We start from the raw sequence: 25374 nt of genomic DNA, 5'->3' as shown, positions 1-25374 counted from the left end.
CTTTTAATTTGCCTTTTCAATTTATCTTCAGTTAGGGAAGCTTACAAAGTTAGCTTGGTGACCTATGTCAAAACATTTTCATGGTAACAATGGTAGAATTAGAAATAATTTATGCTCATTATATATAAATTTTGTGGGCTGGATACTGATTAAGATTGGAGAATACAAAAGTTTATTATTGTCTCTGCCTCCTCTATTAAAATCTTTCTGTTATTTCTTGGTCTAGAAAAGCTGATATAAAAAACACACAAAAACTAAAACCTAAAACTGTTGTTTAATTATATACAGTGTGTACGTTTTCACCTCTGGTTAACATATTTATGGACATATTTATATAATTTACATAAGTAGATGTTCATTATCTGTCTTACAGATATTCAGTTATGTCTTAACTGGAAATTTATGGAGGGTAATTCTCATAAATTCAGTGTACACAGTGCCTGGCTCAGCACCATAACAGATGTGTAATACATGTTTTTTTATAATGATGTTAAAATGTTCAGTTGCAAAGGTGGGCTGTGGTCACATAATCTTCCTATTCCCTGTTCAATGAATAATTCAAGTAGTAGCCTTCACAGTCCTCATAAGATTGAGAAGATATATCTATTCCCAAGTCTTGTTTTCTATTATTGAGATGTAAGGAGCTACTGCAAATGCAAAGTCTCTGGGGCCTTGTTACAGGGGCCAGCTTCAAGTTTCCTTTGTGAACTCAAAAGAATCTGCCAGGAGAAACTTCAGAATAGAATCACTGGGGAGAAAGCAGGCACAGTTTCAGGGGCGGAGTCCATACCTCTTGGAAAGCGTATGTGTATTTAGCAAAATAATATATATATTTGTGTGTAGGGGGTGTTCCTTCACTTAGTTTGTGTTTTATGAATATAACCCAATATTGAAATCTCTCCACGGATGTTAATCTGAAAATATATAATCTTATGCACAGAAATATGGATGGCAGATATTAAAATATATATGATTAGTAATATGATGCTAAACATTAATCGGATACTTGTAACTAACATTATGTGAGAACCACTAAAAAATATTTGTGTGTTTGTGTGTGGAGAGACAAAGAAAGAAAATGTAAACTAAATGCAAGGCTATGTGTGACTACCCACATGATCTCGTAACAGTCATCCAAGGGACAACAGCAAAATAGCCATTCATTAGCTTCTTTAACTGCAGCCATTAAAACATAGTGTCTATTAGATCAACAGAAGATAATCTGGGAAGTAGCTATATTTATATTTAATGGAAAGTGTTACACCTTGAATTAAAAAAGGATAACTGTATGCTAGCTGAGCCTTTACATTTCATCCTGAATATGTAAAAATAAATGTAGCAAAATTATTTTTCTGTGTTTCTAAAAGATACTCTTTCATGAGGGAAAAGAGCATTAAATTGTAATAACAAATTTCTCATAATCATGGACAAACAACTGGTTGGGTTTTTTCTCTTCTCTACGTTTTGACTTCATGAAACCTGCCATTTTCTACACTACTAACTTTCCTATTTCAAGTGTTGCCTGGAAAGAAAATCTTAGGTGAGTATTGTAAAAAATAGTTCTTCATTTATAATTTTGAAAAATACTTTCATGGGAAGTCTGGTGCCAAAGACAACCCAAACAGGAAAAACAATAGAAAAGTTTATGACGTAGAAAATGAATTCTCAGGAGAATTTTGTTTCGAAACGCCAAGGGTTATAAGTCAAATATATGCAGCAGATATTACTATTCATTACCTTGCATTGGCTGAAATTCATCTCTTCTGACAACCCTGGGTAAATCATGTTACATATTGCATAAAATATGAGTGCTCGTCCTTTTCTGAAGATGCCACTTAGTGTGGGAACTCACTGCCATTGGCTGCATCCCCGGTGCCGTAAGCTCCCTTAAGACCACTACTTCCGCAGAGTCCTATGGCAGTCGAAGCAGAGAAGAAAAGGTATTTATAGAAAACATATGCAAAAGGTTGATAGCTCGTCCAGTTTTTAATGCACAGACTGACAGCTAAATACAAATTGAGAAATGTAAGTTTCACTTCGAGCAAATTTACTGGGTGAAAACCTCATTTTTTCATTTCATTTGAATATGTTCACTGCTTCTCAGAATATGCAACTTTATAGAGAGCATATTTTTTATTCTTGAAGGCTCATTATTTTACAGTGAGGTTACTGAACCTAGACCACATAGAGCAGATTACCTGGCATAATATTAATCAAAATATACATGGCAAATGGGATTCCAAACAGTGCCAAATAGGCATCTGCTTTTAACACAGAATAAAAAAGTGCATTTGGTGCCTTTATTAAAAGGTATTATGGACAATTTATTTTTAAGCCATCTCTCTAACACTATTAACTAGCATATAATTTAATGCACTCCCAAGCAACTTGACTTTTACTGTTTCCTTCAAAACATTAATTTGTAAAAGCAAGTTGATATAAAAGATGACTTTGACCCTAAGAAAAGATTCAAATCGTTAAGAATAAATTAAATGATCTTGTAGACACACATAATAGTTACTTTGGGGGTTGGAAAAGAACATATTTCCTGTTGCCCTGTATTATATGGTGTTTCATAGGGAAAAATAAAGCCAATGCTGTTTCTAATGATATAATTTACACCATCTGAGTAAACCATATCAATTCTGTAAGTTTTGCTTGAATTTGAACAGAATTGCCTAAGGCAATTGAGGCAGAATTGCCTCAAAATTTCTGAACAAATGAAAGAAGATTCTCTAAGTTTTCATGAGAGAAAGAAATTCTATTACGTCTGTTTAGAAAAATTGTGCAGGTTAGTGCATATTAGATTTTGTCTTATCTTTGTAGTGTTTGCTTTCTAGAGAAAAGGGGACCAATTCACTTTCATTGAAATGTATGCAGACTATTTTGTGCCAAATAGGCAATGGGAATAATGATAGAAAATTGTTTTTGAAATCTAGGCTAGGAATTATAAGTAAAACTAAAAATTGGGACATGTTTAATTAGGTTAAATTTTTTAATGGTAATTGACAAATAAAATTTAAATTATAAATAAAAGGGGGATCCCTGGGTGGCTCAGCGGTTTGGCGCCTGCCTTTGGCCCAGGGCACGATCCTGGAGTCCCGGGATCGAGTCCTGCGTTGGGCTCCCAGTGTGGAGCCTGCTTCTCCCTCTGCCTGTGTCTCTGCCTCTGTCTCTCTCTGTGTCTATCATGAATGAATGAATAAATAAATAAATCTTAAAAAAATAAATTATAAATAAAAATAATACAAGGATGCGTGCTCTTTCTAAAGAAATAAAAATATCCAAGAATAACAGTATTAAGTGAAAAACAACAACAGAAACAATAATAAAACCTTGACATCATCCCCACCTTTCTGCAGTAAGATTCCAGCATCCTCCTGTAGGTAACTATTAGAAACAAGTTGGAGGGCTCTTCTGGATCTTTTTCTATATATTTATATGAACATTTCTTTATATATTGAATGTATGTGTGTGCACATGTACATGAAAGATGTACACATTACATATATGTATGCACATATATAGTACACATAAAATTGAAAAAAAATTCACTTTAAATACAATGTGCATCAGTACCTGGTGTATTTGCATTTTGCTTTCCATACTTTTTCATACTGTTTTTGAGTGTAGATGGGACTAAGTATTTTATTTTATTTTATTTATTTTTAAATATTTTATTTATTTATTCATGAGATATACAGAGAGAGAGGCAGAGACACAGGCAGAGAGAGAGGCAGAGAAAGAGAAGCAGCCTCCATGCAGGGAACCCGACGTGGGACTCGATCTTGGGTCTCCAGGATCATGCCCTGGGCCGAAGGCAGGTGCTAAATCGCTGAGCCACCCAGGCATCCCAGGACTAAGTATTTTAAACCATTTTTCTACTGATAGACATTTGGATGATCTTTATTTTTATTTGCAATCTAAAGAAATCTTTATGTCTGTAAGGTAGATTTTGAAGTAATTGATTGGTTTTCCTAAATATTGCCAAATTATCTCTAAGTAGTCTGTATTTGTGTTTAACCTCGCCCCCAACAGTTAATAAGAGTACTACTTCTTTTATATCTTCACCAAAGCTTTATAGTATTGACCTTTATTTTTTGTTACTCTACTAGTGAAAGTTTGTATTGTTTTAGCATGCATTTCTGTTATTGCTAGTGAGATTGAATATTTTTACATGTTTATTATATATACACACATGCACACACAGTCAATTCTTGTTATTCCTGGTAGTTATGTTCTATAAAATCACTGCAAACACTGAATTAGCAAATACTGAACCATGGCTCTTAGTGGAAATACACACACAGACATACACACAGATACATATATAACCTCACATAGATTATACTCTTACATTTGAAAAAACAACTCATTTTGGTAGGTTCTTTTTTTTATTTTATTTTATTTTTATGAAAGAGAACACAAAGTTCAAAAGTGACTTGCCTGAGGCTGCCCTGATAACTGGTGCCATCAGTGAGATTCAAACCCTGGACAACAGGCCCTAAAGCCAGAGCTTCTTGGATTCTATCTCACTGCTATCTCCGTCCTCTGGCCATTGCTGTCTGAGATCACAAACAGGAAGACAGAACATTGCCTTGTTTGACTTCAGCTGGGCACGTGCATATAGAGAGATTCAAATTTTTCACGGTTCTGGGTATCTCCACTAATGACTGTGAACGCCTACTTTGCTTTGATTTTGAAGTTCCAAATAAATTTCAGGGAGCAGGGGAATTCTCAGAGAATTGTGAATAACAAGGGTCAACTATATACATAAATACACACACAATCTACATATAATGTACAGACATACATATAAATATGTACAGATGGTCTCTGAACTTTAATGGCTCGACTTAATAATTTTTCGACTTTATGGTGGTGCAAAAGCAATACACATTCACTTTACATTTTGAAATTTGATCTTTGCCCAGGCTATTGATAGTGCGATTCTATGATATTGTCCCATGATGCTGGGTAGTGGCAGGGAGCCTTAGTTCCCAGTCAGCCCCATGAGCAAGAGGGTAAACAACCCATATCCTTACAACCATTTTGTACCCATACTATCATTTTAATATTCACTTTCATTATAGTAGTCAAGAAATTACATGAGATAAGTAACACTTTATTATAAAATAGCCTTCGTATTAGATGATTTTGCCCATCTGTAGGCTAATATAAGTGTTCTGAGCACATTTAAGGTACATGAGGGTAAACTATGCTGTTATGTGGAATAGATGAGTTAAATGCATTTTCAACTTAGGATATTTTTAATTTAGGGTCAGTTTATCTGGAGGTAACCCATCATAAGTCAAGAAAGATCTATATTTGAATTTTTTTTAAAGATTTTATTTATTTATCATGAGAGTCACAGAGAGAGAGAGGGAGAGAGAGAGAGAGAGAGAGAGAGGCAGAGACACGGGCAGAGAGAGAAGCAGGCTCTATGCAGGGAGCCCGATGTGGGACCCGATCCCGGGACTCCAGGGTCATGCCCTGGGCTGAAGGCAGACGCTTAACCCCTGAGCCACCCAGGCATCCCTTGAATTGCTTTTTAAAATGTTCTCTGGAGTTCTTTTCTTAATCTTTTCTGGAATATATTTTAGTATATATATTTCTTACTACATATTTTCCAAACATTTTCTCTCAGTTTCGTCCCCTGGTTTTGTTTGTTAATAGTATCTTTAATCACAAAGGAGGTTTAAATTTTTAGGTCATTAAATATGTCAATTTTTTCCATTATGTCTTAGCTTTTGATCTTATTTAGAAAGAACTTTTTCACTACCTAAAAAAATATCTTTTCTTTTGAAATCTTTTAGCACTTTAATCTACCTTGAGTTACTTTTTGGTATACAATGATGTTGGCATTTTTAGTCTTTTTTTTTTTTTTTTTTTTGTCTAAGAGGAAACTCATTTGTTTTGCAGATGCTGTTTGAATTCTCTATCATTTCTACGGATTTAAAATGCTTCCTTTATCCCCACGTAAATAGTCTTTGTTTTTCAACTTTATTTTCATTCCATTCTTGTCTATTCCTAAATCAAGACATATCCTGTTTTAATGGTTGTACTTTTAGACTATATGATAAAAAAAGTCTTTCCCTACTGTCCTTTTTATCAGTTATCATGATAATTCTTTGACATTTCCTACAGATAATTTAATATTAGATTTTAAAATTCCTTCAGCAGTTATATTATATTTGTAATGAAATCTTTATTACTTACCTATTCCTATATAACAAATTACTCCAAAATTTAGCAGCTTAAACAACAACACTACTAACTTTATTAAGTCAAAAGAATACAATCTCAGAGTTTCTGTAAGTCAGGAGTTCTGGCGTGGCTTTTCTGGATGTCTCTGCCTCAATGTGTTTTATAAACCTGCAGTTAAGGTGATAGCTGTGGCTGTAGTCATCTCCAGGCTAGCCTAGGGTCGGATCTTCTTCCAGGCTGCTGTCAGGATCCTTCTTCATGGACTGTTGGACTGAGGACCTTATTTTCTCTTTGCTGTGGGCCAAAGGCTGCCTCAGTTTCTTGTCACATGGGCTTCCCTGTAAGTCAGTTTGCAACATGACTGCTGATTTCCCTCAGAACCAGCCATGTTGAGAGAGAGAGTGAGCAAAGTAGAAACCTGTCTTTTGTAATCTAGTCTCAGAAGTGATAGCCCATCATGTTTGCCATCTTCTGTTCAATAGAATGAATAATGAGGTCCAGTCCACAGTCAAGGGAGGACATTATGCAAGGACGTAAATATCAGAGATGAGCGTTGTCAGGGTATTAGAGGTGGCCTACCATGAATGCACAGAATAACTGGGGTCAGCTTTATAATATTCACTCTTCCCATAGAAGAATATGGTAGATACCCTCAACTGGTTATTTTTTTTTTACATGCTTTGATTATTTTGTTATTGTGAATAGAATTTACTAATTTCCAATTGCAGTTGGTATTGCTATTACACAAAAGTCCGTGTGTATGTGCATGTAAGACATTTATCTTATACATTTAAAATTTTTAACTTTACTTTCTGAATATTCTGCTAGCATTTAAAAAATAATGGTTTAAATTTATGCCCTTTAAATAGTGACATGTCTTCTTTGTATTATTTTACTGCATTGACTGGAACGAGAACAATAATGTGTGGTGGTAGTGGTAGCAAGCATCCTGTTTTCTTTTGAATTTCATCACTTATTTTGTATAATTATCACATTATCATGTTTTTCTTTTTCTGAGCTAATAATGTAGTATATTGCATTAGATTTCCTATATTGAAACTATATTTTCATTGCTAGGATAAACTACCAGTGTGTTAATATTTTATTAAGGAATTTTGTATCCATGTTCAAATGTAATGTTAATTTTTGTCTTCCTTGGTTCTTCCTTCATAAGGTTTTAAAATGGCTATGCAGTCTGAGAGAATGCTTTAGGCAGCTTCTAGTTTTTAAATAATCATAGAATTTATATAGTAGAGAAATTATAGTAATGTCATGTAGTGATTGACATGCAGTGTCATGAAATTGACATGCAGCATTAATGTAAATTTCTAAGTATATAAAAATAAATATAACTCTCTGATGAAGGTCTTCACCATGTACTGCTCACAGATATGTGGCAAAAGTAGGAGTGTGTTTATTTATTTATTCATTTACTTCTAAAGATTTACTTTTAAATCACTTTTTAAAGAGTGATTTTATTTATTTATTCAGGAGAGACACATAGAGAAAGGCAGAGACATAGGCAGAGTGAAAAGCAGGCTCCCTACTGGGAGCCCGATGTGGGACTCAATCCCAGGACCCTGGGATCACTACCCTAGCCAAAGGCAGATGCTCAACCACTGAGCCACCTAAGTGCCCCAGTAGGAGTGTATTTAAAAGACTCATTTTTAATTGGAAGTCTAAAGACCATTTCAGGAACTGCATTTCTGTAAGATAGCATTTTTTTTAGAGATTGGAAAATTATCTATTTAGGGCATGAATGTTTTATTTTCCTCCAAAAATACTTGCTGGTGTTTGAAGATGTCAACTATTTATTATTTCTATGCTATAGATTTTTTTTGGTTTTGTAATAGAGGTGTCAGAAATATCCATCAGTACATTTAAAAAATTAATAGGTTATTTTTTGAGTTGTTTTAGATTTACAGAAAAATTGAGTGGCAAGTATACAGTTCCCATATACTCTTACACTGTATACCCCTTGCTTAATTTCCCCTGTTATTAACATCTTGCATTGGTATAGTACATTTATACCATATTTTCATGACCTCAAACATAATTATTAAATCAAATCCCCCCCTTGCTTTGTTACTATTTTTTTCTGGAGACTATTTGCCATTTTATAATGGACAATAAAATTTGGGGAAAAAAACAAAGGGTGTTTATATTTTAAAATAAAAACAGTTTCATAATCTGTTGATAAAATAGTAATATAATTAAATAAGATAAACTTTTCTATTTCCAGAAAATTTAATTACTATTCTTTAAATATTTAAAAACTATTCTTTGTGGAAAAATGAATGTACAATATAAATCATTCTCTTGATTTGTATTTAAATATTGCCAAAAAAAGAAGAGAGGAATCCCTCAATGATGATAATGTTAATAATTTAAATGAGAAAAGCAATGAAAATAAAAATGCAAACATCTAACACCTATTTAAAAACTTTAACATAAGCAATTACACAATTATGATGGTGGTATTAAAAAAAAATTCCTAAATGTGGATTATTGTCTGAGGTTCAATTTAACCCTTTAGATATTTTAAAAATATTTAACCTTTTCCCCCATAGACTATAGGTTTATCGTTACTTTCTCTATATATTAGCCTATAAAAATAATTGTTAAAGGTATTAGACATTGGACTATCCAGCTCTTAGGACTTTATAAGAAATTAAAAGTTTTTTGAAAACCATTTTATCATATTTTAACACTTGAGTTTTATAATTTCTTCATACTTTGGGTTTTATCATTGTCTATTATTATTTCTCTATCCATGTTTCCTGAAGGGGTAAGATCATTTTTTAAAATATATGGGGCATCTGTGTAATTTAGTCAGTTAAGCATCTGACTTGTGATTTTGGCTTTGGTCGTGATCTCAGGTCCTGAGATTGTGCTCTGCCTTGGGTTTTGTATTCAGTGGGAGTCTGCTTGCCGTTTTCTCTCTCCCCCTCTTTCTGCCCCTCCTTCTCTCAAATAAATAAATACATCTTTAAAAAAATTACAAAAAAGTGAAAGCAAAAATCATGGTAAAATAAGTAAGGGATTGATATGCTAAAATTGAGATTACATAATAATGAAATGGTTTAATTTCAAGTTGCTAATGGTTTAGGAGAACTTGTTTTATAATCTATATGATATTTGAATAAGCCATGCTGATAGTTTGCTCACAGAATGGAATGAAAATCTCTTTTGGAATGGTGAGATAAGGACATCCAAAAATCTGCTCCTCCATAAAAGCAAGGAAAACACTGGCAAAAAATGTTGAGATCAACATTTTCAGAATTCTGTAAATTAGTGAAGTGTTTGCAGCATTTTGAGAAGTGTTTATTAAAATAAAACAAAAATAATGAAACAACCAGATGAATCACAGAAAGAACAGAATTTTGTGAATATCCCATTCCATGTCCCCTTCTCCAGCTCCACAGTAGCCTTGAAAGTTATTTCTCAACTACAGTGTCTGTGAGAAACAGCAATCATAAAGAAGGAAAGAAAGGGTTTGGAGTTCCCCCAAAATCCTATCCCCCCCAAAATTTTCGCTGACCTAACAGTTCCATGCAAACTTTATCCTCAGGGCTTGTGTTTGTTTGATCTGACTCAGAGTTCCCTCTGTGTATCCAACCCTATAAACAAGTATATATAATGTATATATGTGTATATATATATATCTTACAAATGAATATATATATATATATATATATATATATATATATATATATATATATATACATACTTGTTTAATACCATAGCAATTTGAGGGAGCAATGCCATATGGGAGAAGGAGATGTCAAGAGCTTTGTTCATATCCTTGGAAATCTAGAAGGTCAGTACTATTTATAGAACTGTACCTAAGTCCAGAAAAAACCTGAGAAAGCATTGATCTCTCATATCTGCTTCATCTAGAGGATATATCACAGCAGGAATTGAAGGCTAAGGTAGAGTCATAATTTTCCTGCCAAAGGATTGAAAGTGTGCCCCCAAAGACAGAAAGAACTCTTTGGCAAATGTTGGAAGATTTATTGGTTTGAAAGATTTAAGTAAATAACTGTCCAATAATTGGCTAACCACTGAGCTAATGAAGCAAATGACAAAGTATACAGAATTTGCAGAATTAGTCCAGAACAGTCACTAAATCCGTGGGAGGTAGGGATCTAATATTCAGAGCTGTGACAGTATATTTTCTAAAATGTCTAGTTTTCACCAAAAAAGTACAAGACATGCAGAGAACTGACATCTATGACCCATGTATAGGAAAACAACAAAACAGTCTTTAGAAAGTGTTCCTGAGTAAACCCAGATACTCGATCTCAGAAGGGTTGTTAAATCACTTATTATAATTATGTTAAAGGAAATAAAGGAAACGATGTCTAAAAAATAAAGGAAAATATGGAAATAATGTATCAATAGAGAGTATCTGTAAGTGGATAGAAATCACAAAAGACAACTGAATAGAAATTCTGAAGTTGAAAAGTACACTATCTAATCTGATTTGAGTCAGCGGAAGAAAGATAAAGTGAATTTAAAGGTAGGTCAACTGAGATTAAAACAAAGACAAAAAGTAATGAAGGAAAATGACCAGAAACTTGGAGACATGTAAGAAACCATCAGGAATACCAACATGTACATAACGGAAGTTCTAGAAGCGAAGGAGAGAGTGAAAGAAACAGAACAAATATTTGAAGAGATAAGAACTAACAATTGCCCAAATTCCATTAAAAACTTTAGTCAATATATACAAGTAATTCAAAGAGCTCCGAGTAGGATAAATTCAGATGCACAACTAAGCACATCATATACTTGTGAAACTAAAGATGAAGAGAGGATCCTAAAAGCAGCAAGAGAGAAATGATTCATCACTTGGAGATACCAATAAGGTTAACATCTAATTTTTTTTTCCTTTAATCAGATTCTTTGGAGGTCAGAAGGCAACAGAATGATCTATTTGAATTGTTTTAAAAAAGGACCATCAACAAATAATTCTATATCCAGCAAAACAATCTTTCAGAAAATTAAGAGAAATTAAGATATCTTTTAGATAAACAAGAGATTTAAATAATTGTTATTAGAAGACCTGTCCTGCAAGAAATACTAAGAGAATCCCTTTAAACTGACATAAAAAGAAACTAGGCACTTACCTGAATATACAGAAACAAAAAATAAAGGATAATAGTAATGTAATGGTAAGTAGATAGATAAATACAAAAGTTGATACAGATGTACTCAATTTGCAACTCTTTTCTTCTATCTGATTTAAAAGTCAACTTCATAAAGCAATAATTTTAAATCTGTATTGATTATTTTGGATATGATGTTTCCCTGGCATTTACCAATGAATTTTGAGTTTGCAGATTCTGTAGAAAAGCTAACTGAGATTTTGATATGAATTACTATAAATGTGTATCACTTTGGGAAGTACTCCCATCTTAATGATAACTTCTGATCTAAGAACATGAGATGTCTTCCCATTTATTGAGGTGTTCTTTAGTGCCTCTCAACAACGTTTTGTAGTTTTCAGAGTACAAGTTTTATACTCCTTTTGTTAAATTTATTCCTAAGTATTTTGTTCATTTTATGCAAGTATAGATGACTTGTGCACTTAATTTCCTTTTCTGTTGTTCACTATTATAACTTAGAACAGTTTTATAGTAATACATTTATTCATTGCCTAGGTATTTTGGACAATAGATTTGACTTTAATAATGGGAAAAACAGATTGAGTCAAGTTCTTACATTTGTCATGATTAATGGTGTTAAAATTAGAAATATTTTGGCCAACTCACCATTTTGGAAGAGGAGGTATGAGAGAGTTAATTATGTCAATATTTCCGTGCTGGAATACATTTTTATGAAGGTTGATACAGGCTTTACCAGATGACCTCATGGGTTTGAGGACAAAGATACTTGTGAAAATTCAACTCAGATTCTTTAAAAGAGCAGAATTCTGAAATGATATGAAATATGAGAACTCAGATATCATTTGTTCAAGTATATTTATGTGAACTTTGGTTTTAAAACCTTGCTACCATTAAAACAAAAAATCCGAAATAATTTAATATCTAAATAAATTGAATGTACTATACAAGTTGTCAGCTTTTCACATAAGCCAAACAACAGCAGCTGTCTATTGAAATTAACTTTTATGCAGAAATAAAGTTTATGTTTGATTTTATTTGTGCAATTTGCTAAAATTGTTTTTCAGGAAGTGAGTGTTATTTTGCATGAAAAACTGGAATGAGAGGATTATAATTTTGTCAAAAATGTTTTTATGGCTCATGTGGATAAAATCAAATTTCCAAGCATAAAAATTAAATTTTTGAGCATTTTGTGTGTATGTGTACATGTACCTATCATCAGCTTCTGAAAACGTCCCAAATATCTAATAAATTGGAAACCACTGATATATACAGTTGGTTCAATTAACTCAATATAGACCCTGTGGATTAGTACTTCGATTTTGAATTTACTGATTTGTATTCTTTCTTTTATTTTGTATACATTAAAACATACATTAAAATATTTAGTAGTGTTTATAATCTAAAATCCTTAAGATTGACCTTTTGAATTGCTCCCACCAGAAATGCTCCTTCAAGTTTCCCCATCTCAGTGTATGTCAATTCCTTCCCTTTAATTGCTTAGGAGAAAAGCCTTAGGATCATTCTTGACTCTACTTTCTCTTATACTCCACATCCAACCTACCAGAAAATTATGTTAGTTGCTTTATATTTATTGTCTCATTTAATGCTAATAGATCTATGAAGTAGTGGTATTATTGTTCTTATTTTCAGAAAAGAAGACTAGGAGATAGTAGTAATTAACACAGCATATCCTTGCATAGCCCTTACTATGTACCAGGCACTCTTTGAGGCACTTATATTAACCCAAATAATCCTCCTAATCCCTGTGGAGTAGGTATAATTATTATATCCATTTTCATATAGGAAAATGAAGCACAAATGGTTAGGCATCTTGCCTAAATTTTCATAATAAATTTCATAATAAGTGAAGGAGCAAAGCTTCATGGTATACTGAATATGGCATACTGAAATACAGTAAGGTCCTTGTAACTGGAAGGAGGAAATTTTAGGAAAACTAAAATTTTAGGAAGCACTACATAATTAATAGATACTATGCATATAAAATTTTATTTTTCCTTCAATACCAGTAGCTAACAGGCATTTACCTAATGCCCAATACATGCTAGATATTAACACACAAAAACAAGTACAGTATATTTCTTGTCCATAGGGAGATCATAACCATGTTGGAAAGGAGAAAATGAAAGATAGGTGAATGAATCAAGTTATTGTCATCATTAAATATATGAATTATATGGGTGTAGATCTTTCTCTATGTATGTATATCTCTCTCTCTCCTAGAAAGATATGTTGCAATAATCACATGTGATACACAAATCACTGTAAAATAGAAATATTTAAGGTTTCATATATTCATATAAAGAAGAATGTTTCTCTTTGTATCTTTCTGCTCACATTTCTCCCTGGCAAACTTCTAAATTTAATTTGATGAAAAATAAAGGATCTTTATGGTGCCTTGGTTACTTGAAGTGCACAGCCTTTAGAAATACTCTATTCTCTTTTCCACTAAGAAACATACATATCACATCTGCAGGGTGTGATAGGAAATGAAATGAAAGTTCTGAAAGATGGGTTTGTGACTAAACATAATATAACCTTAAATTGATTGGTGACATATGAGTATATTGCATTTTTCTTACAGAGCAATTGTCAGATGAAATCTAGGTTGCGAACTGTGCCAATATTATATGAGGTGTTAAATATATTAAATGCGGTAAAATATTTAACCAGAATTCTCCCTTTTTCTCATTTCAACAAGTCACCTGGAGGGAAAAGATAACAATTGATAGTTAAAGAGATTTTGAAGGGTGGGTCTTAAGTATTCATATAGTTTTTAAAAAGAAGTATTTGTATTTCTCAACTACATCATGTTTATGGCTTCTGAAATGATCTATTATTGATAGCTACCTTTATTTGTTTCTCTAGCTATCAGACATGCAGTAGAGAAAAGAGAAATTGCTCTAGAACTGTATTCTCTGGAAGCAAGTTAATTTTAGCAGCAAGGAAATCTGTCTGCTTGAATACTTCATTTTAAATGCACAAGATTCTGGTACAGATGTAAAAGAATAGCCTAGTAGAATAAAGTACATGTGTTTTCTATGTAAATCACAAAGATGGAAAACATTTTACTTCATGGCATTAATGTCACGGGTCAAAGTCAAGAGCTTATTGCCAATTCAGAGAAAATTCTCTTTTCAATGACATATGGCATGACCTTCAACTTCTAGTAGTTGTAGAATGGTTAAGGTCAACTATTCCTACATTCAGAAAATCCAAATGATGTACATGACAAATGGTAGGGTTTATTGTAACTGATTTCTGGGGCAAACACAGTAAAATATTGCGCTGTGGGATGAAAGGTTACTGACCTTGTGATATTATGTCTGACACTAATCATTATTTCCCAATTGAGCTATTTGAAAGGATAGTCAATATTTTGTTTGTTAGACTTCTTTTAGTTTATATGGATTGGAAAAACTCTGTCCCCTCCTTGCACTCCACTAAATGGAATATAGCTGTTGGGATTTTATCAGTGAGAACAAATTTTAATGAAGAGCAAGATATTTTTCTTTACTCTTCATCTGTACAGTTTTTCTTTCTTTTTGCTTCTGTTTTAATGAGAATTCTTTTTTGCCTTACTCAATGGAAAAGAAATATAAGAATTCAGGATGAATTAAAATTCCAGTGTTAATAGTTTACTACCTAGGAAGAGAAAAATAAATACTGAGTATCCATCCTTTATATACTATATACCTTTCTTTTTGTCTTTCCTTTTTTATAAAGCCTCAAAAGAAACTGATTTAAAACCGCTTACTTGATCTTACCTCTAAAATGTACTCTGCTTCTTGGTTCTGTAACCCTGCCAGTGGTTTTCAGTTCTCTTCTAAGTTGAGATGTTCTCACCTGTTTTCATTTTACAGCTCTCCTCCAGAAGTCCAAATGCTAATCAGTACTGCTACCCAGAGATTTTTCTCCCAGCATACTGGGTTAAGGCTTTTTCCTGTTTTGCTCTGTGACTCATTCACTATAGCACTTTGTCTATTCTGTGTTGTGAAAGCTTAATACATCTAAGCACCACATATGCATGCATCTGCTGTTCTTTTTGTGTCAACCATGGTCCAAACTTTTCTGCACTAGAAAGCATCAGGGATCATCATTTGATTTTATTTTAGGCAACCAGAGATATGAACAGAAAGAAATACTACATAGATTGATTTGTTTGATTCTCAAATCCTCTGCATGGCAAGAGTTGTGAAAGAGGCATTCCAGACCTATAATACCATTACTTTACTTAGCTTCTCATTTCATTCCAACCATGATTCTCATAGTTTACACAACATGACCTAGAGTGGTAAACTTGAACTACTCAGAGACCTTCTATAATTTAGGAAAGATGGGCTTACTCTGAGCCCACTAATCCTCAGGCCACACAAGGAAAGAATGCAAGGAGCCGTAACTGAAAAAAACAAAACAAAACAAAACAAAACAAAACCATAACAAAAATGAAAAACAAACCTCTACGTCTTCCATTGTGCAAGGTTTGTCTTTAGCCATTTCCACTGTTATTGTTACTTTTCTTGTTCTTATGTCTATTTCCATGTTGGTAACTACTACTCTAGTTATTACTATTACCCTCTATTAATATTTCTATTATCCTAGAATTACATTACCAATGTCCCTGTCTTTGAAGCAACAAAGGAAAGATTTCTCTATTTGAAAACTAGTGCTGAGCTAGCTCTGTAACAGACTAAAGAATTCAGAATATGGGAGCAAATATGAGAAACTTTCCAGCTAACTTTGGCATAAAAGCTGTAAGAAATCATAAATTATCACTAGCCAGGTAGAATGAAGTGTAGCATATTCATGAGAATAGAATATAAGCCACGTTGAATTAAAGGAACCTCTACTTAGGGAAATAAACAAGAAAAACTCAGAATACCTGGCTACTTTCTTAAGAAGAGTGATCCAAGAACAGAAATGCTATAGGCGAGGGCAATAACAAATTCTCACCAATTTTTAGAGGTACATCCTGGTCTGCCTTCCCTCCATTCATAGCATCATTCACCATTATTGGGTGTTTTGAGAAGTAACTTTCTCACCCCAAACCTTGGATCTAATTCATTAATCCATTAAAATTGTGTTAAGTGATAAAACAAGGACATGGATGATATCTGAAGCAGTTGGTCTATAGGCAACCACGACTGTGTTGTCATTGTTTGGGACAAATAATAGCTATTATCTTCTTGAGAGTAGAGGATTCAGTGAATAAAAGATGGTCATGTTTTTAAAAAAATAATGGGCATGTAAAAGGTATATTCTTCAAGATTTTGTTCTACAACTAGCCTTGTGTACTCTTTTATCATTACATCAAAGAAAGGAAAGACCTTACCTCTCCCCATGTTGTAAGCATTTACCATATCAGGAGTGCAGTTTGCATTCTGCATATTTCTGCGTCCACCTTTATTCCTTCCAGGGTAGTAGCTCAGTTTCAGTATCATACCTTAACACAAAGAAACAGTAGAATGCCTCATCTTATGTGAAGTCGTCTGTATTTTGTGAATGCCTTATGCATAATTAGTTTTTTCCTTTTCTTTTGGAACCAGACATTTATGGGTAAATAAATTGCTGTGATTTCCACATTTTAATCCCCCAGAGAAGGCTCTAGACCCAGTTCTTGTGTAAAAGTGGTGACCTATCTGATTGGAGATTCTACTAGCGACTACAGGGTTCTTAAATCCATAAGGCTTCTCAAAATACAGGTAGGAAAATGAAACACCAAAACTTTAAGTTATTGCCCTCAGACTATAGAGCAATCATTTAATAGTGCTCAAAATGACACCTGAAATATTTAATTCTTAGATTAGTACTCTACCTTTCAGTGTATCACACTGCTTTTTAACCTCAGTTGACCAACAGTCTCTTACTTAATTAAGCTCTCTTACAAATATCTATTTTTCCATAATTTAAAATGAGGAAATTATTCTTGAGTTTTGTTTTCATGTCTGTGAGGAATGCCATAAATTATTTTTATCTCCACTTTGACAGTAGATAATCTACATCTTAAGGAAACTTTCCAGGCTACATTATTTATCAAACTTTACACTATGAATTACATAGGAAAATATAGACTTTTCTTAGTTTCCATTCTCATAACACAAGCAATGAAACTAGTCAAAGAGGAAAATAATTTATGCAAGTTAATAAAGAAAGGTAATATCAGAATTTGAACAGATACCATGTGTCCTGACTGTTTCATGGATTCTATACTCCCAGTTTGGTCTAATGCTATAACGAAAGTGTCAAAGCCTTGACCAAGTTCGGTGCATATGAGTTGCACCCATGCAGCAGTTAGTCAGAAAGAGGAGGTAAAATCCAAGGATGTGGCAATATACTACCTTTCCACTTGAATTAATCATTTTCAGAAAATAAGACTAAAAGTACAGTTAAGAAGCAACAAGGGCAAAAGGGAGATTTACTGCTGATCGAAATGGACTAGTAATTCTTTGTTCATCCTCATAAAAATCATGTAGTGCAGCAGGAGGAAGAAATTAAAGGAGCATTTAGAAGGCCAGTGGCAATGGTATATCATTGTAAAGAACAAAGAATGAGAGTGTATTAGGTGAACCGTAGCACCAAGAAAAGAGAAGTAGGTGTCCACTGTCCTCCTCTGATCTTGTATTATTCATCACAGAGAACTTGTCCATATAACAGAAAGTTTCTCCTTATAGGGAGAGAAAAATCTTTTGAAAGAGACACATAAAATCTTTTATGTGGAATTCTTTATGTGGATGTAAAAATTTATCCCTGGTGTCAGAATCAGAAGAGGAACCATAGTATTTGCTAAAATCTTTAACTTTTGTTGACAGAATTGACAACAGATATAACTGATTTAGATGAAAAAGACTATTTTTGTTGTAACTATTGAGGGATAAATATTTTTACAAATATTTTATTATGTGCATGTAAAAATGTATCCCTGGTGCCAGAATCAGAAGAGGAACCATAGTATTTGTTAAAATCTTTAACTTTTGTTGACAGAATTGACAACAGATATAACTAATTTAGATGAAAAAGACTATTTTTGTTGTAACTATTGAGGGATAAATATTTTTACAAATATTTTACTTTCAATAGATATTTTAACTTCCCAAAAGTGCTTTCATGTCTTTTATCTCATTTATCTATTTGTTTATAGATATTTAAGTGTCTGCTGTGTGCTGGGCTTGGTTCTAGAAGCTGGTGATACATTGGTTAGTTAGATTTTATCCCTGTCCCTGAAAAATTATATTCTCATGATAGAAAGGCAAACAGTAAACACTTAAATGAACAAGGTGTTTTTGGAGAGTGACAAAAAAACTGAAATCAGATTGATAGGAGAATGAGTTTCTAGTAGGGGCCAATTTAGTAGAGTACCACTGGATGGCCACTGTGGTAAGGGGACTCTAAAGTGAAAAGGAGCCAGCAAAGGGAAGGTTATTATTAGTTTCTCTTAAGAATTCTGAGAGGCATTTTGACCCTGCATTAATGTATCTGTTTTATAAAATAGGACAGTGACACACAGAATAAATGACCACCCAAGGGAGCACAGTGCATTAGTTGCATAGCTGACTGAGCCTTCTCATTGTTAGGCCAACACTACTTTTGTTATATGAAAAATAAAAGGCAAATTAAGATTTATAGTGTGTATAGATTGGTAGAATAAATGCAAAATAAAGATACTCACTATTCTGGAATGATGTATGTTTTTCTCATTCAGTATTATTTGGTTTATTTCCTCTTCTTTGTTTTAATAAAACATATTTATTTGTGTATGATGAACCAGTGCTTTAGAATATTAATCTTTAGATTTAAAACACTTGCTAGTAAACTCAAATTAACAATTATATATGTTTAAAAGTACAGCGTTTACCAATAGAGGGATTTCAAAGTAGCATTATATTAGCAGGGACTCAAAGTCAAATACTCATACGTTTTTGTTCAAAGCCTGCAGCGTGACCATTATCTGAACTTCTGTGTTTTGAAAATTCCCCATAAAAGATGAAAATGACAGATACTTAGTTTCCCCAGCAAACCTCTTCTGGTTTGTCCAGGCAGATTAGATACATCACCCCAGATTCTGAATTGGGAGCTAGTAAACCAAAGAGCGAAGGTGAGAATCTATTTTCATGTTAGATGGTGTGGGGCCAAGAGCATTCACATGCCCTGAGCAGAAAAGGAACAGGGCTGTGCTCCTGCAGAGTGCTCTGAGGTGGTCACAGTGGAGTGCAAGGGGTAGCATCCGGTGTTTGGTGGCCTGCAGTATTCTTGTAGATTTGCATTTGGGATATGATTTTGATTGCTGTCCTGGATCCTGCCTAGTTTTATAGGTTTGCCCAACTCTGTATCTGCTAATCAGACCGTCCAATAATTATGTGAACAAACCATGTAATATAAATAAATGCCTTCTTTGGTTAAATACTTCAGAGGTGATGTCTGTTGGTTACAACATTAAAATCATGTGTGGATGAAATTTCTATAAAGGAAAATAATATTTTGTACAGATATTTAAATTTTATTAGAAATTTTGGGTTGGAGATAGGACAAAAGGAGACAGGTATATGGAGTTGAAAAAATTTCCTTAGGTAATTCTGGCAAATTCTGCCCTTATTGAGAACCCCTGGATTAAGATACCTTTTCATTGTTTTAAAGGTCACACAAATGATTCATTGAGTCCTGAGGCAGAAACCTGGGAAGAGGGCAAGTCAAGGGAATGGTGGGTTGAATATTTGCTTTTGTGGGCACAAGATCCTAGCATTACAGAAATACATTTTGAGAAGAAAATTGAAGAAGCTGGAGATTGATGGGTGATACTATATATATATATATATATATATATATATATATATATATATATTGCTCTCAGTTATAAGTAAATATTAAATATATATAAAATATGAGTAAAATATTTTTTGAAAGTTTAGAAACATGTTTATAGCATCTGTTTATGAAAAATATATTGAACATAGTGAGATGATTTCTTTAACAATTTTCTCTAAATGAAAACATCGGTTTTTCTGGTGGTTTTGATCCCTATAATTCAGATTTTTATGTTTGGGGAAAGTAATAAAGCCTTTTACTACGCAAAAGTAACAAAACAATAACAAAAAAGTAATGGAATTGAATAAATGTCCCCCTCTACCTGTGACACACACACCTAAAAAAAGGGAGAAAAAAATGAATCTACCAGCCATATTTTACATGGTGAAAAACTCAAAGTTACAAGCTTGCAAAATAAATATAATGAGAATACTACCAAAGTGTGAAGATGGCTTACATTTCAGTAACAATTTTCTACTTAGGAAAGGTGATGGTTTTGGAGGTGTGAAGTGTATTACAAAAAATTTCATTTGGGGCAAAAAATTGAAAACCACATCTTGAATAAATGCAAGTGTGCATGCGCTAAAGCTCATAAAAGCTTTGGGAAAGAATGCTCTGGATGTGGATTTTATTTTTTGAAACCATTTAACACACTAAACACAAATTGAATTAGCAAATACACGCTTGCATTTCTACAGAACAGCATCAGATACAACTTTTGAAGTTTTAACTGCTCACTGTGATTATAACATCACTTGGCAGAGGATTTTACTTTAAGGAGCTAACAGATAATTAACTATCTGAACACATGCATGGACCAAGATAAGAACTTTGTCCTTAATGGGTGATTATGTTACTTATGTAGGAAAAATTATGTATTTAGGAGACACTGTAGTATTGCTATTTCTACCCTGTCTCTATTTCTTGTTTATTTCTTTATGTTTTTGGTGCTGGATGATAATGATTTCCCATTCAGTACATTAACTACCATACATTAAGATTCTAACCTACAGCATAGGTGTAAATGCAACATTATTTTTTAAAAAATCGCAATATGTCAGGGTCCAGTTGAAATATATTCACATGTATTATAAATTTAAGCATTTCATGTCTTCAGCAGATTTAAGGTTCAAATGAGTACAGAAAGCACTTGACAAATATCAGAGGTAAAATGTAATTAATATTCTCCTCTGACCCACAGGTCAAGGACCAGATTTGCATTAATTACACTGGCTAATAATTTAGATTAACAAAGTTTTATCTGGTAAACAGCAGGAATCCATCAGAATGCCATAAGGAACTAAGCAGTGTAATATGGAATCAAAGGTGTACTGGTTGAATTTCATGTGTACAGTTCTGGGAATGCTGAGGTAGCCTCCGATTGATCTCTGGGCCACTCTATAACAGAACACCCTTGTACTTGTTCCCAGATGGTAATTCCCCATGATTGCCAAGGTTAAGTCCATAGGAGGGGAGGAAGGGCCAAGGAAACTATTATCCACATTTGTGGAATTCTTTTCTGAAGTGATGATCCCATTTCTCAGTGACTTAACATTCAAATGTTTTACTAATATTGTTCCATTTGCCTCAATGTAGGAATTCCATCAATGTGAATATACCTTTACTAATAAGTCCCAGGTTGAATTGTTCCAGATTCTGCAAGGGATCACATTCAGAGAAACAAAGGACATGTGGCTAGAAGTAATTTTTAAAAAATTGAAATGCTCAGGGTGCCTGGGTAGCTCTGTTAGTTAAGTGTCTGCCTTTGGCTCAGGTCATGGTCCTGGTACTGGGTTCGAGCCTGGCCCTGCCTCAGGCTTCTGGCTCAACTGGGAGTCTGCTTCTCGCTCTCCCTCTGTGTGCTTTCTGACTCCCTCTGAAATAGGTAAATAAAATCGTAAAAAAAAAAAAAAAAAGAAATTCTAGCCTTATGTCTTTCAAAAAACTTTAAAGTAGACCCAATTCATAACACTCTGTCGTAGTTCTTATGTATTTTCTCCCCGCTAAAGTTCTCATACTCTCTTCATTGGCTTAAACCCCTCTCATTTTCCAAGTTCCAGCCAAATCATTTCCACTTCAGACTTGAAAAACTGTTTTCTTCTCTCTTCTATCCTCTTCTTCTTCCTCTCTTATGCTTTTATTATTATAAAAAGTTCACCTGTGGGTGGGCTGTATCTCTTTTCGTCACCACTTGTCCCTTTCCACCTTTGAAAGCTTCAGAAACTTATTTGTCTGAGACATTCCTTCCTTAGAATGTGGTGGAAGGTGAGGAAAACTTGACTGAACAGATGAAGACTGGTGTGGGATCCTAGTGGGGGCTGGGAAGAGGAGGCTGAGAAAAATTATGGATCATAATACATTTTTTTTACCCTATTGCCCCCTCAAATGCATGAGATGATGCCAAATAGAACATAGATTTTTTATTTGTTTGTTTTTGGATTCTTTAAGTATCTTTTACTTGCCATTTTATAAGCAGTTTTGCTGTTCTGTTTTCAATACCATTGTTATAAATTCCAACTTGCATTTTATTTTCTGTTTCATGAGAAAATAAACTCCCTGAAGTCTGAAAATGATGTCATGTGGAAACCAAAGGTCTGTGGTGTTTTGTAATCCTAAATTATGTGTCCTCCAAGAAATGTCATAATTAGTGTGACCCAGGTAATTGTATAGTACATGTGTGCCTTACGAGTTTCAGACACTATAGTAGTACTCTCTCTATTTAAATGTCTAATTTTTAAGTTACTACTTTTTTTCAAGTTTATAGAAGTATCTTGACAAGACTTATGTGATGGCCACTTCATTTTTTATTAAGTTTTTAATTTTAATTCCAGTAGTGTTAACATACAGTGTTATGTTAGTTTCAGGTGTACAATTTGGTGATTCAATACTTATATGCATTATTCTGTGCTCATCATGATAATTGTACTCTTTAATCCTATCACTATTTCACCCGTTGCCCATCTATATCCCCTCTTGGGACCATCTGTTCATTCTCTGTAGTTAAGAGTGCTTTTGGTTTGTCTCTTTTCCACCCCTTTTTATTTATTTTGTTTTTTAAAGTCCACATTTGAGTGAAATCATATGGTATTTGACTTTCTCTAACTGACAGTTCACTTAGTGTTATACTCTCTAGGTCCTTTCAGGTAATTGCAAATGGCAAGATTTCATTCTTTTTAATGGCTGAATAATATTCTATTGTATCTATGTACCACCTCTTCTTTATCCATTCATCTATCAATGGACACTTTGGCTGCCTCCATAATTTAGCTATTTCAAACAATGCTGCAATAAACAGAGGTCATGTACTCCTTTGAATTAGTGTTTTTGTATTTTTTGGGTAAATACCTAGTAGTGTGATTACTAGGTAATAGAGTAGTTTTATTTTTAACATTTTGAGGAACCTCAAAAATGTCTTCCCCGGTGGCTGCATCAGTTTGCATTTCCAACAGTTCACAATGGTTCCTTTTTCTCTACATCCCTCCCACCATTTGTTGTTTCCTGTGTTTTTTGTTTTAGCCATTCTGACATGTGTGAGGTTTAATCTTATTGTGGTTTTATTTGCATTTCCCTGATGATGAGTGACATTGAACATCTTTTCATGGGTCTGTTGGCTATCTGGATGTCTTCTTTGAAGAAACTTCTGTTTATGTCTTTTTCCCATTTTTTAATTGGGTTATTTGTTTCTTGGATGTTGAGTTGTATTAGTTCTTTATATATTTTGGAAACTAACTCTTTACTGAATATGTCTTTTGCAAGTATCTTCTTCCATTCAGTTGATTGCCTTTTTAGTTGTGCTGGCTGTGGCCTATCCTTGTTTTTCTTATAGTCTTTTTATCCAATATAAATATTGCTACTTCAGCTTTCTTTTGACATCCATTTGCAGGATAAATGTTTTTACATTCCCTCACTCTCAATCTGCAGATGTCTTTACATCAACAAATGAGTTTCTTTTAGGCAACATATAGAATAGTCTTGTTTTTTTTTATCCACTGTCTCCCTGTATGTCTTTTGACAGGAGCATTTAGTCCACTTACATTCGAAGTAATTATTGATAGGTATGTTTTTATTGCCATCTTGTTACTTGTTTTCTTGTTTTTATAGTTTTTCTCTGTTCCTTTCTCTTTTTCATGGTTTGTTGGTTTTCTTTCATAATAAACTTGAATTTCTTTCTCTTTATTCTTTGTTTATCTATTACTGGTTTTTGATTTGTGATTACTATTAGATATTTATAAAACATCTTTGGCATATAACAGTCAATGTTAAGTTGATGGTTGCTTAAGTTTGAACCCTTTCTTTACTCCTCTGCCACCCACATTTTTGGTATATGGTGGCATATTTTAATGTTTGTTATCACTTATGGTCTTTCCTTTCCATTCAATGAGTTCCTTTTAATATTTTTTGGTTTAATGGTCATGAACTCCTTTAGTTTTTGTTTGTCAAAGAAACTATCTCTCCTATTTTGAATGATACCTTTATTGGATAAAGTAGTCTTGGCTATAGATTTTTCCCTTTTGGCACTTTGAATACATAATATCACTCTCTTCTGGCCTGAAAAGTTTCTGCTGGGGATCCCTGGGTGGCGCAGCGGTTTGGCGCCTGCCTTTGGCCCAGGGCGCGATCCTGGGGACCCGGGATCGAATCCCACATCGGGCTCCCTGCATGGAGCCCGCTTCTCCCTCTGCCTGTGTCTCTGCCTCTCTCTCTCTCTCTCTCTCTGTGACTATCATGAATAAATAAATAAAATCTTTAAAAAAAAAAAAAGTTTCTGCTGAAAAATCTGATAGTATTATGGAGCTTCCCCTAGTATGTAAAATCTTTTACAAAAATAAAAAATACAAAAATTTCTTTTAAAAATATTTATTTATTTATTTATTTATTTATTTATTTATTTATTTGAGAGAGAGAGATAAAGAGAGAAAACACAAGTCAGGGGAGGTACAGAGGGAGATAATCTCAAGTAGACTCCCCCCAGGCACAGAGCCCAGTGCAGGGTCCAACCCCATGACCCATGAGATCATAACCTGAGCTGAAATCACATGCTGGATGCTTAACTGACTGAGCTACTCATGTATATACATATGTAACTGCCTTATTTTCTCTTGCTGCTTATAAAATCATTCTTTATCACTACTTTTTGCCACTTTAATTACCATATGTTTTCATATAGACCTCCCTGGGTTGATTTCTGCTTCCTGCATCCAGATATCTGTTTCCTTCC

General features: G+C 33.6%; 1 long non-coding RNA gene across 12 annotated transcripts in view; it reads left to right on the top strand.

Moving 5' to 3' along the window:
- LOC140613213 (uncharacterized) overlaps window positions 1-25374 on the top strand; it is a 541366-nt gene that overhangs the window by 351400 nt on the left and 164592 nt on the right. The window lies entirely within an intron of this gene.

The sequence above is a fragment of the Canis lupus genome, chromosome 2, assembly GCF_048164855.1.
Source record: "Canis lupus baileyi chromosome 2, mCanLup2.hap1, whole genome shotgun sequence".
NCBI lineage: Eukaryota > Metazoa > Chordata > Mammalia > Carnivora > Canidae > Canis > Canis lupus.
Note: the sequence above shows the minus strand (reverse complement) of the source record. Positions and strands in the feature narration are given on the sequence as shown.